We start from the raw sequence: 12,428 nt of genomic DNA, 5'->3' as shown, positions 1-12,428 counted from the left end.
TTAGTGTTTTATGGACGACAGAAATCAACAGAGCATTTTACGCGAAAAGGGTTATAAACGCAGCTGTACAGGCTCGCTCGACATATGACGAGCCAATCAAACATGAAGCCGCTCTGAGACTTAAATACGTCTTGGCTTTCGAGTCCCTGATAGCCTTTATTTTATTCAAATATCTACCCTTGGTGTTTCTATACTTCTGCATTTTGTATTCTTCCATGCGAGTTTCCATGTTTCTAGAAAACAGAAAACCAAAAAAAAAAATTAACAAAAAATAATTAAAACACTCCCGCTAGCAGCCCTCACCAGCGTAGAAAAATGGATAGAAATATGCTGAGAGTAAAAATATTGGGAAAATCGCCATAGTGAAAGAAATATCCAAGAAAAAACGCCTGTAAATAACCTGCATACAAAAATGATTTGAAAATTGTTATAACACAACGAAATTGGTAAAGTTAGGGAGATTGTTGAATTATTATACCCAAGTAACCGTAATCATTAATTCACATCTTTGAATAGAAGATATGAAGTGATTATACTTTCTCAACATAAAGGCTGATTTGAATAGTTCATAATATGAATATTCACAATAATCATGGAAAACATATTCTATTGCTAACATTTAATTTTGTTTTACATGGTTTTAAAATCTAATTTATTTTCATTGAATTCATAGAAATATGATTTAACAACCGTATAGTACTTGTCATAAGACGAGTTAATACCATCCCATTGAATTCCACCACTTAATTGTATCTTGACAGATACGTATTTCGACCTCAAAGGTAAGGCCGTCTTCAGTGTCTCGTACTTGACTCGACTTGTCGAGTCAAGTACGAGACACTGAAGACGGCCTTACCTTTGAGGTCGAAATACGTATCTGTCAAGATACAATTAAGTGGTGGAATTCAATGGGATGGTATTAACTCGTCTTATGACAAGTGAAGACATTCCACTAAAAAGCTCAAAATAATTTTCTTATCAACCGTATAGTATTTACTTTTAAATGAGCTTCTAAGGATCAATTGCTTCACCTCCGCTCATTGCAGCTCTTCATAGTCGCCGCTACGTTCTATACCGTTCAGGGCTTTAAACAGTGCTTACTCATACGATTGAAACGGGTTTAGCGTCTGAAGAGAGGCCCTGGAAATTTTCAAACAGGAATTACCTTTGTAAATCCTTTTTTCCGCACCTTCTTGATTCTACCAGTATATTATACAGTTTGCAAGAAAACGTGCCATTACAGGAACTCGAACTTCGCACTACGTAATAATTAATTCATTTTTCTACAGAACAATTGATGGACAATCAAGAGAGTTACCAGATCATCTACAATTAAATCCGAACCAATCGATAAACAAGCTTCATATAAATAGCTTCGTCTGCGGTGTGTTGCTTGAAACCTAAACCTTAATTATCATTGCAACTCATATAGAGGTCATTAACATTCGTCAATCGAAAGGGTTTCATGCTTCTATGCTAACATATATACATATTTTTTTAAATTAAAAATTCACAGGCATTTACCTTCAACTTTTTCTGTTTTCCAGTTTTCAATAAATAAACAATGTTAAATGGTTACTAAGATACCACTAAGCGTCGAAATGAATTCAGCGTCGGAAGCAGTTAATGTCAAAATAATTTATAGCAGTCGCCATTATGGCGAGAATGGAAAGCTGGATAACGTGTAGTTTGACTATCGCGCACTTATTAGTTCAATTACTAACCGCACTAAGTAGAACAAAAATTCCGTGATCTCGAGACCGTTTTAAACAAACACAAAAATCTGTGGCCTCGAGACCGTTCTACTTTTTAAGTGAACACTATTTTAAAAACTATTTTACCTTCATGGTATCGCGACAAAGAAAAACTAATACAATGCAGGGCCGGTGGCTTTTGCATACTAAGGCTGTGAACCATTCCACCGATTCGTTTAACTTTTAGTTAAAATTTGACAATTCGATGGTTATTTCGCCGTGGTTAAAAATAACCCTGCTCCGGAGCATGGTTAGATTTGACATTTCGGTAGTTAAACTTTGTTCGCGAGAAAATTGGCGCCAAATCCATTTCGTTCCGAATAACTATCAATCTGTCAAAACTCAAATGGGTCGGCTTCGGAGTAAAATTTTAACCACGATGGGAAAATAACCATCGAAGTGTCAAATTTTAACTAAAAGTTAAACGAATCGGTAGAATGGTTCACAGCCTAAGGATCACGCTTCTACGACCGAACCGACACACTCTCGAGAACTGTATCAACTTTCATTTTTACTTGGATTGCCCGATTGCCCCAATGTAAGCTTGGTAACTTTTGCGTACCGGGAAACGCGTAACTTGAACCGAACCACTTTAACACGATCTTTCAAGCACTATTCCAATAGATAATAAAAATCTATTATATTTACTTATAATAGCTTCGTGATATATTGGATTATTTCAATAACCCCGTGAAAACTCATACACAACTTATTTACACCAAGAAAAAAACTTTACACAACTTTACTTTACGTTACTCACACCACTTCTAGACAGAATATTCATACACACTTAACTCATTTTTAAAATATACTTTTTTTTTGTATAATCCTACAACGACCACAAATCAGGAAATTAATCAACCTTTAATTGTCCATAAACGTTTATAACAACGAAACCTGTTGGGTTAACAATTCTTTGATTAACTTATATTTTGAAACTTTTGACTGGTTAAATAACATGCACTAAAAAATAATAATTTGCACTAACGATTTTTGATTATCGGAAAAAAATAACAATTAGGAAAAATAGCAAAAACACAAGATGGGTACTCAGAGTTATTTAGGGAGATGAAAGAGCATTGGGTTTATATTTGTAAACATCAGGAAGAATATATCAGTTATTTTTTTACCTACTATTTTTGGCGGTTTGTTGCTTTTCAAGCATTTTATTTACATAAAATGCTACCCACACCAAATACTTTACAACAGAGTCACGATCAAATCAAGACAAAACCCTCAAAACGACTCATCCGCCTCTGCAAACAAAGACTCAAACGACGACCCGACGAATGCGACAGCTCCCCCACGCAAACCAACACAGATAGCGGAAACCTTCACCTACCTATTGGTGGTCCTGGTCTACGCGGGAGAGCCATCAGACCCGCCAAATCGTCGCCCGAATCCCCGCTCACAAAAGCAGACAAGTCGCCCCGAAAATCCCGTCCTGAAATGACTATGACGTCAGTGTGATTTTGGATGTTCAAATCTTGGATTGAGCTTTATCCGTTTAGTATTTGTAATAGATTGAAATGTAAGTTTTAGCCGTTTTAGCCCCAGAACAATCAACAATTTAAAATAAACCAAAACATCAATGACAGGATCCAGGAACTCACGCACGCAATTCGTGAGATAGCCATACAGGCAAACCTAAACGACCTGTTGATGAATGATATCAGAATCATTTCTTCAATTTTTAATATCGACATCATCAACAAACTTCTCGAGGATATCCAAGACGCAATCATGTTGTCAAAGGTATCCATAGCAACCACCAAAATATTATCAATCAAAGAGATAATAACTATTAAAGGATTACTTGATGATCAAGGAATCAACATTCATCTACCGGACGAAGCTTTACAGTTCATCACACCCAAGTTCGCAACAAGTCCACACGGGAAAAAATCCGTTGCCAGATTCATGACGAAAAGGTCATGAAATCATAAAACTTGTTGCTTCATGATATCATGACTACAATTCATGATATCATGACCCAAACGACGATTATTTTTAATTAAAAATTAGGTTTTTCGTAATATGAGTGTCAGAGCGTTATGACATGCATTCGCATTTTCATAAACAAAATATAATGTGGCTGAGTCGTGCAATCATGACTCAGAGTTATGAAATTATGACTCAGATTCATGAAATCATGACTCAAGGTCATGAAAACATAACCCAAATATCCGAAATTATGTATCAAATTCAATAAATTTTCGTTACGTTACGCAAACTTGACAGCAACGATTTTTTTTCATCTCGGTCAAGGCGTCCCTTGCGGTTGTTCTCGGTAGTGTTTTTGCGAGTGCCGCGAGTATAATTGTCATGGATTCGAGATTCGGATTTGCGTGTCATCAGCATCTTCAGGAAGCAATATTTTTCTTTTAAATCTCTTACTTTTCAATAAAACAAATATAGTGAATGAAACAATTGTGTTACAATCCAGCGGCTCTACGGGATGTGCCAGCTCAGCTGTACCATGATGTACCAGAGACAGAAGTGCACGGCAACGCCAATCAAACGATTCCTTTTGGAACATAATCAAGTTGCGGATTCACCAGATGAAGTGGAAGTAAGCAAGATCCGTCCAGACGTTTTCCAACCACCCATGCATCTTACGGTGGAGCCATCGCCGTCAACATCGATGCTGCAGACAGCAGGACTTTCGTATGATTCCACAACTGCTGCAGTTGCCGTTAATAGCAAAATATTTCCTATTCTGATGGATTACCTGCGGAAGTTGAATAGATTGCTTAGATTAGAGCTCATTCAGTGAACAATTTTGTGATGTGCACTAGAAGTTTTAATATTATTATGGACGACGAAAGTGTATTAGAATATTTACCTTTATTCAGCTGGACAATCGGACATAATATTATGTGTAAATTTTGTCAAAAGAACAAAATTGCAACATAATCCCTAATGGTAGTGACAAATGCATCCACTATAAATGAGCTCAATACCACAGAATAGACTAATTGTTTTTTATTTATCAATCTAAAATTTATTTTGATTTTCTACTTTGAGATGACACCCTTGGATCATAAATGACAGCTACCAAAGTCATGAATTATGATTCTACTAACATGATCTTAGTTCATGGTTCCAGTGTGCATGAGTCATGATATCATGACCTAAATTCCCATTTTTCGCCAAATCAATCAGAATCATGAACGATAGCTACCAGATTCATGAATTATGATTCTGTTTTCATGACTTGATTTCATTGATCTGAAGTATATGCTTCATGATATCATGACTCCGCTTGCTATTTTTCGTCATCAAATGCCAAAAATGTAACACCAAAGTGACGTTACGACAAAATAAGTCATGATATCATGACCATTTTTCATGGCGTATTTTCATAACATAAAAACACACATTTTTCCCGAAATCATGACTCATTTAGCCACTTTTGAGTTCCGGATTTTTACCCGTGCAGGAACACTACTCTACTTTATGCACGTACCATTGCTAGAAAACACTACTTCATCGATTTATCCCATGATCCACAAAAATCAAACCATCAGACAGTACCCAGAGTTCATTGTAAAAAACGGAGATCGTATATTCACAACGCAGAAACCAGGAGATTTCGTATCTCTTTCTATCTTTATGTATCTCAGGGAACTTAACGACAGATGCATAAACGCTTTACTTAATGGGAGAAACCCGGAATGCAGCGTTGTTTTCAATAATCAAACAATCTACAAAGTTCTTCTTCTTCTTATTGGCATTACATCCCCACACTGGGATAGAGCCGCCTCACAGCTTAGTGTTCATTAAACACTTCCACAGTTATTAACTGCGAGGTTTCTAAGCCAGGTTACCATTTTTGCATTCGTATATCATGAGGCTAACACGATGATACTTTTATGCCCAGGGAAGTCGAGATAATTTCCAATCCGAAAATTGCCTAGACCGGCACCGGGAATCGAACCCAGCCACCCTCAGCATGGTCTTGCTTTGTCTACAAAGTTATATCGGATACAAATCTACAAAGTTATATCGGATAATACGCTTTTAATTTCTAACATCAGGAACCAGAAGTTGGAATCAAATTGTGGTCCAGAGAATCGCACTCTTGATGGAAATCTACTTATCACTTTTTCGAATTGTACAATTCGAATCAATAACCAGACATTTAGAAATGAAGAATACACCGAGGAACCCCAAATTATTCACAACGCATTCTACAATCTTCAACCGAATTGGAAACTGCATGAAGATCACGATTTGGGAGATATTCATCAAAAAACCATTCAGAACCGTAAGACTTTGGAACACGTGTACTTGGAGCAAAGCGAACTCAATTTTAAATTCTGGAGCCTATTTGGAGGATTTTCATTTTCTGGAATTGTAATCATGTTCATCTTTATCTCATTCATAATCAGATACGGAACGGGACGTTCCTTTCTTAAGGGGGGGAGTAGTTATAAACCCTAATTCAACTGAAAACACTTCGACGGAAATCGCCGAAACATTTAGCTCACCAATAAACCAACACGAACAACAACAACAACAAGAACAACTGCAACATGCATCGGACAGACTACAAGAATTGGAGCAGCAGATCAAAGTACTTCGAGGAATTCCACATCAGCAACACGCGTCCGGTCTGTAGATAAGTCAGCACATTTCAGTTAGCAAGTCAGGCCTCTGTAAACCATTCGAAAATAAAATTACCACATTCTAGTTTTACCCGTACCCGTGTGCACGTCGCGTTTTGTATTTTTTAAAAAACCTCTCCCGAAGTCCCTAAATGTAATATATATATATATATATATATATATATATATATATATATATATATATATATATATATATATATATATATATATATATGCAATATCGGGATCAAGTGTGTCCAAACTGTGGGGGATCAAGTGTGTCCATGTTGAGTATTTATCCTGTTTTGTGTTTTGTATTCAATGAAAAATAAGCAATAGTTAATTGAATGAATTTATTCAATTCTACAATAATAAAACTTTGTCCAGTAAAAATTTGGTACGTTTTGGTTGGACATATTCAAAATTATTAAACTTTTCTCCTTTGAAGAAAAAAAGGATTGAGAATGCTCAAATAATAAAACTTCTCTAAAACCCATATACATAAAGTAACTGATATCAAATGTTACTCAGATTCAATAATCTATCTAATGGATCCGTTTGCACATATCACTGGTATAAAAATGTGATTAGTTTTCGAGAAAACTGAGGGGGATCATGTGTCCCCGGGGATCATTTGTGTCCAGTTTCCCCTACTTATCCGTTCGTCGAGCTTGTGACGGTACTCAGCCGATACACCTTCCGGTGACAATCGCTGGTTATTGTAACGCATCGTTCGCTGTGATCTTTCTGTGCCACCAAAGTACTCTTTAATGGGTAAAAAAATACCCACTATGAAGTTAAATAGTTCAACTCATTAAAAGAGTAAACAGCGTTTACTCATTAATGGGTAAAGGAACTGTACGTCAAATTCAAGAGTAACTTTTACTCATTATTCGAAATTAGAAGTTTGCGAAAATGGGTGTTTTTTACTCTTGCTGGCAATTAAAAAAGCATTTATTATTTCAATTTAGTTAAAACAAGCAACGCGTTAATATGGGGTTTATGGAAACAATCTTTATTAATAATTCAAATATTAGCAGTGAAAATTGACACTCGATAAAGACTTGTTTTTTTTGGCCTGTTTAGCCTCGCCGGATCGCACATCATATTGCATTTGTTATATGAGAAACCTTTTTCCTGGTCCTATCGCCATCAGTCAAAGGACGCCCTTCCAATTCCTGGAATCGATGGCTATTTATAGCAGTGGCGGTCAGGGTACAAAAGTAACCAACCCGACGTTATTCGATTACTGCGGAAAAGAACCAGTTAGTTGAAAAAGGCATTTATCTGGAAGTATCAAAATTACCGTATAAAATTCCTCTCCGGATTGTATACTACTGGCAGCCTACTGAGCACCGTGCAGGATCTCCTGGGTTGGCTCCAAATGGTGGAGATCAGCTCTGATGTATGCGAACAAAACATTGATTCGAGGATGGACCAGTTTATTGGCATTATGCTGTGCCAGTGGGTGTTCCGAATACGTTGTCTGTGAATAGGCGTCTGCTTTCTCGTTTTCTAACTGGAATAGAAATATAGATTATTTGATTATTTCAAATATTAAAAGTAAAAATAAAAACTCTTACCATTCTGCCAACAGCTCCTCAAGTCGTTTGTTAAGCCCCAAACGCAATATAACGGAATGGCGACGGAAACGGCAAATTTGACAGAAAATATATGGGCTAACTGTCAAATTTTCCGTTTCCGTCGCCGTTCCGTTGCATTGCGTTTGGGGCTTTAGAAACTTAACTTATTTTTCACTCATTAATGGGTAAAAACAAGGAACATGAAAGTGGGCACAATATACGCATTATTATGAAAAATAAATTACTCTTTATTTTGACAGCTCCATATATCGGTAAAAAATGTTCATTTTTTACTCTTTAATGAGTATTGCTGGGTTTACAGTGTTTCGTTCGATACAATCAGGAGGGTGAAACGCCTGTCATTCGCGGTACAATGGCACTCTACCCAACATCGTTTTTGGTACTTCTGTTTTTGGTACCCAGTTTCTGGGTGGTATACCCGAATTCAGTTGCTCATTTTGGGTGATTGGTTCATACGCAGTTAGTGCTAATTATCGGCAATAAAGTTTTCATGGCGAAAACTTGCAATAGTTGAGGTATATCGAGCTTCTTGTATTTGTTTGGCTTTTTTATGTCGAAATATAGCCCGTCGATACTTCCAAAGCTTTGTTATCATCCATTAAACGAAATTGAAACAAAAACATTGTACGCCATATTGAATGAATGGTGGGTAGGCGTATTAGCCTTCTCTTCAGTCCCCTGGATACAATTGACAACCGTGAATTTTTTGCGTTACGTAATTTGTGAACAGACCCTACACACTAATTTTTTTTTCGCTGGAAACCAGCAATATTTTGCTGATTTTTTTTGTGCTGTTCAACCAGCAATAAATTCAGCAAAATATTTTGCTGTATTTACAGCAATCAAGACAGCAATTCGTTTTGACAGAACTATTGCTGGTTTCCAACAATTTTATTGCGGCTAAAATTTTACTGGTTTATCAGCAAAATCTTAAGTTTGTGTTTGCAAATAGTTTTCATTGAAAATATGGTAAAAACATAACCCGGATAAAAAATATCATTAAAATATCATAAATTTTATTGTTACAAAACCATTTAAAACATAATTTTTACCATTGAATATAATGGAATTTTGACAATAAAATCACATGAGAAATAATGGTTTTCCACGATAAAATGAATGGTAAATGGGACTTTTACAATTAAAAAGGGGGGTTGTTATGTATCTTTACAATAAAAAAAATCGAAAAATTTCCATACAAAATTCGGAGCAAAACAATTGATTTTACGGTACTTCAATGGGATGATTTCGAGGGACAAAACAATAGAAAACATTGTGTTTTAAATGTTTTCAATTACTGTTTCTATTGTTTTACAATAGAAATACAACAGGATTTAGAATACATTATACTCCAATATTACAATAGAAATACAATATAATTAATTGTTTTACAAATTATTTTATTTTCCTTCGGTTGTTTAGCACATCTTTAGACGAATCCAGCGCACTACTTCCAAAGTTAAGTGGGTTGCCTGTATCTGGAGAAAAATCCAACATCGGTTTAAAAAGCGTACTAACTTTGTTCCGAATAGACAATATTTACATATAGATATAAACTTGTGAAAAATGTAAATTATAAAAGAATGTCACTATTTTCAACTCTCAATTTGGTTGCTGTATTCCGTACCGGTGACGTTTGACAGTTGACAGTTCATTAAATATGTAACCGTTGGGTTCCAATACTTACTTGTTGGCTCCACCACAAGTCCTTTTTACCCATACCCCCCTCTAAATGTGACCATGCAACAAAAACAATAAATCCCATCACACTCATTGTCGACATATTTGTCAACGAATAAGTGTGCGTTTCGGCTTTCCTATTACTTATGCTTGACAGTTGAATCGATTCGAGCAGTTTGAGAATGAGGCAAAACATCATACAGCCCTGTTGCACCGAAACTCTCCCACAGATGGTGCTGTGGTACAACAGGCTGGGCAAACAGATATGCAAAAACATAAAAACATGGTGAGTTATGCGAAACGAGGCTTCCTATATAAGAAAGCCAGTTTCTTAAGAAATTCTCTCTTTCTGCTGTTGATCCTCAAACGGAATCGTAGTGCGCGCGTGTGTAGTGTTTTAAATCGGCAAGGTTAGAATTCAATCAAAACCTTATTTGGTGAAATGTTAATTACTTTGTGCTGTGTATTTTTCAATAATTTAGGGTCAGCAAAATCGCCATACGTTGCATCATTGTATCAAAGCAACTTTGTGAGCCCACAGTCTAAAAAATCATGGTTAGTAGAAATACCTAATGTAGTTACTTCTGAAAATTAATAAGCGTAAACTTTAGAAGAACACAATGTGAATACCGAACATATCTGTAACATAAAACGACAAGTGAAACAAAAACAGAAAAAGGTAATTATGAGTGAGCACTGAAGAAAGTCTTAGAGGTTAGGAATAGTGGCGTTGCAGGGTAATAATTCTTGGTGGTCAGGTCCGTGTAAAAGGGCCTTTTTTCTTTCTATTATTTTCCGAGTGTTGCATCATTGCTGTACCCTGAATGGACTTCCCGGAAGGTCCGCGTCCGGTGAATGCATCGTGCCAAAATCGTGGTCATCGTTTAGATTTCTGGTGCAGTACGAACCGTCTCTCGACTTGGGTGACGCAATCCATCCCGACAGCCTGTTGTTCTTCATTGTCAGGCCGCCATCTTCTAAAGATCGTCGAGCACCGAAATCGGCAGCGCACGCCATCGTTCATGAATGGACTCACATTACCGTCGATCAACAAGAAAGGACACTGACTTGCTACGTCACCGTAAGCACAGACCGGACAAATAGCAAGCCCTTGGTCATCGCAATCCCCGATAGCCCCCCCCTTTATGATGGGCTGTCGATATACAAAACCACCACCTAGGATTCGGATCCGAAAACAAGAACTAAACATGCAAGTACCCATTATGTAACGTCACTAATAAAATTGTTAAATGTTAAACCTCAGGTGTAGCACATTATTGGAAAGATCAGTCTTGAGTAAGAAGCTTTTCACCAATTCTCATTTGTATCGTTTCCGGGTTCAAATAACTGAACCTTCAAGCCTCGCCTTTAGTTGATCAGCAGTCATTTCAGTAACACCCCCCCCTTTAACATTTCAATGCTCTGTCTGCCTACCCTTCGTACACAAATCCTCATTGGGGGAATTCTAATAATATTGACTCCTGCTCGAGTTGACTATCTGTGGTATGCGTATTGGGTTGTTCGAAATGTGTCCAACGACCCTAAGATCCAATCCCTATGAGCTAGCGAGTTTCAATTGGCGCCCAGCAAAAATACATTTTCAACCCCATACAAAGCTTATTCCTCCGGAAGGGGAGGTAAAAAAACAGTATCCTGTTTTGGCAATTCTTCGTCCTTCAAACGAAGTTTAATATGATAACTGTAATTGACACAGAAACAGATTTTGGAATCTGGTTCCAGGGAAAACGTGAAAGTGGATTGCACACGATTTAGGACTAGGAATTTTATTTAAAAATTTATCATGAGTAGTATACTCTTCGTAGAATAACAAATTAGTAGATCAAAGGAAATCTTTACCCACGAACTAGTTTTTTTAAATTGAAATCGATTTTCAATCTCGGAAACGGAACGAAATTAGTAGTAAATCGGAATACATCGCGCAGATTCGTCGACCAGAATCGAGATTCGGTTGGAAATCGTTTCCATCCCACTCCGGACACGAAGTTTTACCGGAGTCCGCTAATTCAGACTCATTCTTGCTTACGCGGAAGAGCTATTCGAGGTCTTCAAGGCTTTCCTTCAACGCGACGGGAAGTCAACAGTTAGTTACACGTCGCGCGAAAATCGAATACCGTATGCGATACAGCATAGCCGGACCCTGTTGAGGTTTCAGGTGGATTATTACGAATCCCAGAACGCGCGAATTCTAATACGAGAATATTCCAACGCGGACAAGATCACAAATATTCCGCGGAGTAACCTTGTCAAAATCTAGAGGGACAATCAGGTCCCTGGCATCTCCGAACACCACGGGATGCTTACTTGAAACGAAATAAATCGGGAAATCATAGACTCGGATTAAATACGTCGCGATACAGGAAAAAAAGAACGATCGGAGGGTCAGACTACACAGAAGGTCGAACCAAATTTCGGTATAATTATCGGAATTCGTTAATACTTACTCTCAGATACTTACCGTCGGTTGAATACTTACCAAGACTCGAACACACACGAGCAAGATACACGGCCGCGAAACAATTTCTATCAATGGAAGTCGTTTTCATTGAAGGTGACAGCGCGAACGAAAAAAAACACGGATAGAAGCTAATTGCTCTACCTACCGCGAACATTGGGGAATTTTCTTTCGAAATAAACACCCCACCCCACAATAATTATTTATTCGGTGCTTCACAGTACTACCGAAAAGTACGGAAATAATCAGCTTTTGCTCGGGTCACGATGGATTTCCAGAGATTAAAAATATAGAATTTACTGCTCTG

The 12,428-nt window shown here is 37.2% G+C and overlaps 2 long non-coding RNA genes across 2 annotated transcripts; one reads left to right on the top strand and one right to left on the bottom strand.

Moving 5' to 3' along the window:
- Positions 1–7,370: 7,370 nt before the first annotated feature.
- On the bottom strand, positions 7,371–7,976 carry LOC134214382 (uncharacterized). Its single transcript, XR_009979761.1, has 3 exons — positions 7,948–7,976; positions 7,671–7,883; positions 7,371–7,613 (listed from the first exon to the last, which is right to left on the bottom strand). It is a non-coding gene; the product is annotated as an uncharacterized LOC134214382 (long non-coding RNA).
- Positions 7,977–9,641: 1,665 nt separating this feature from the next.
- LOC134214381 (uncharacterized) lies at positions 9,642–10,910 on the top strand. The gene is made up of 3 exons (XR_009979760.1): positions 9,642–10,203; positions 10,260–10,327; positions 10,407–10,910. It is a non-coding gene; the product is annotated as an uncharacterized LOC134214381 (long non-coding RNA).
- Positions 10,911–12,428: the final 1,518 nt, after the last annotated feature.

Source organism: Armigeres subalbatus, chromosome 2 (genome assembly GCF_024139115.2).
Source record: "Armigeres subalbatus isolate Guangzhou_Male chromosome 2, GZ_Asu_2, whole genome shotgun sequence".
Lineage (NCBI taxonomy): Eukaryota > Metazoa > Arthropoda > Insecta > Diptera > Culicidae > Armigeres > Armigeres subalbatus.
This window is presented reverse-complemented; position numbering and strand designations above follow the sequence as displayed.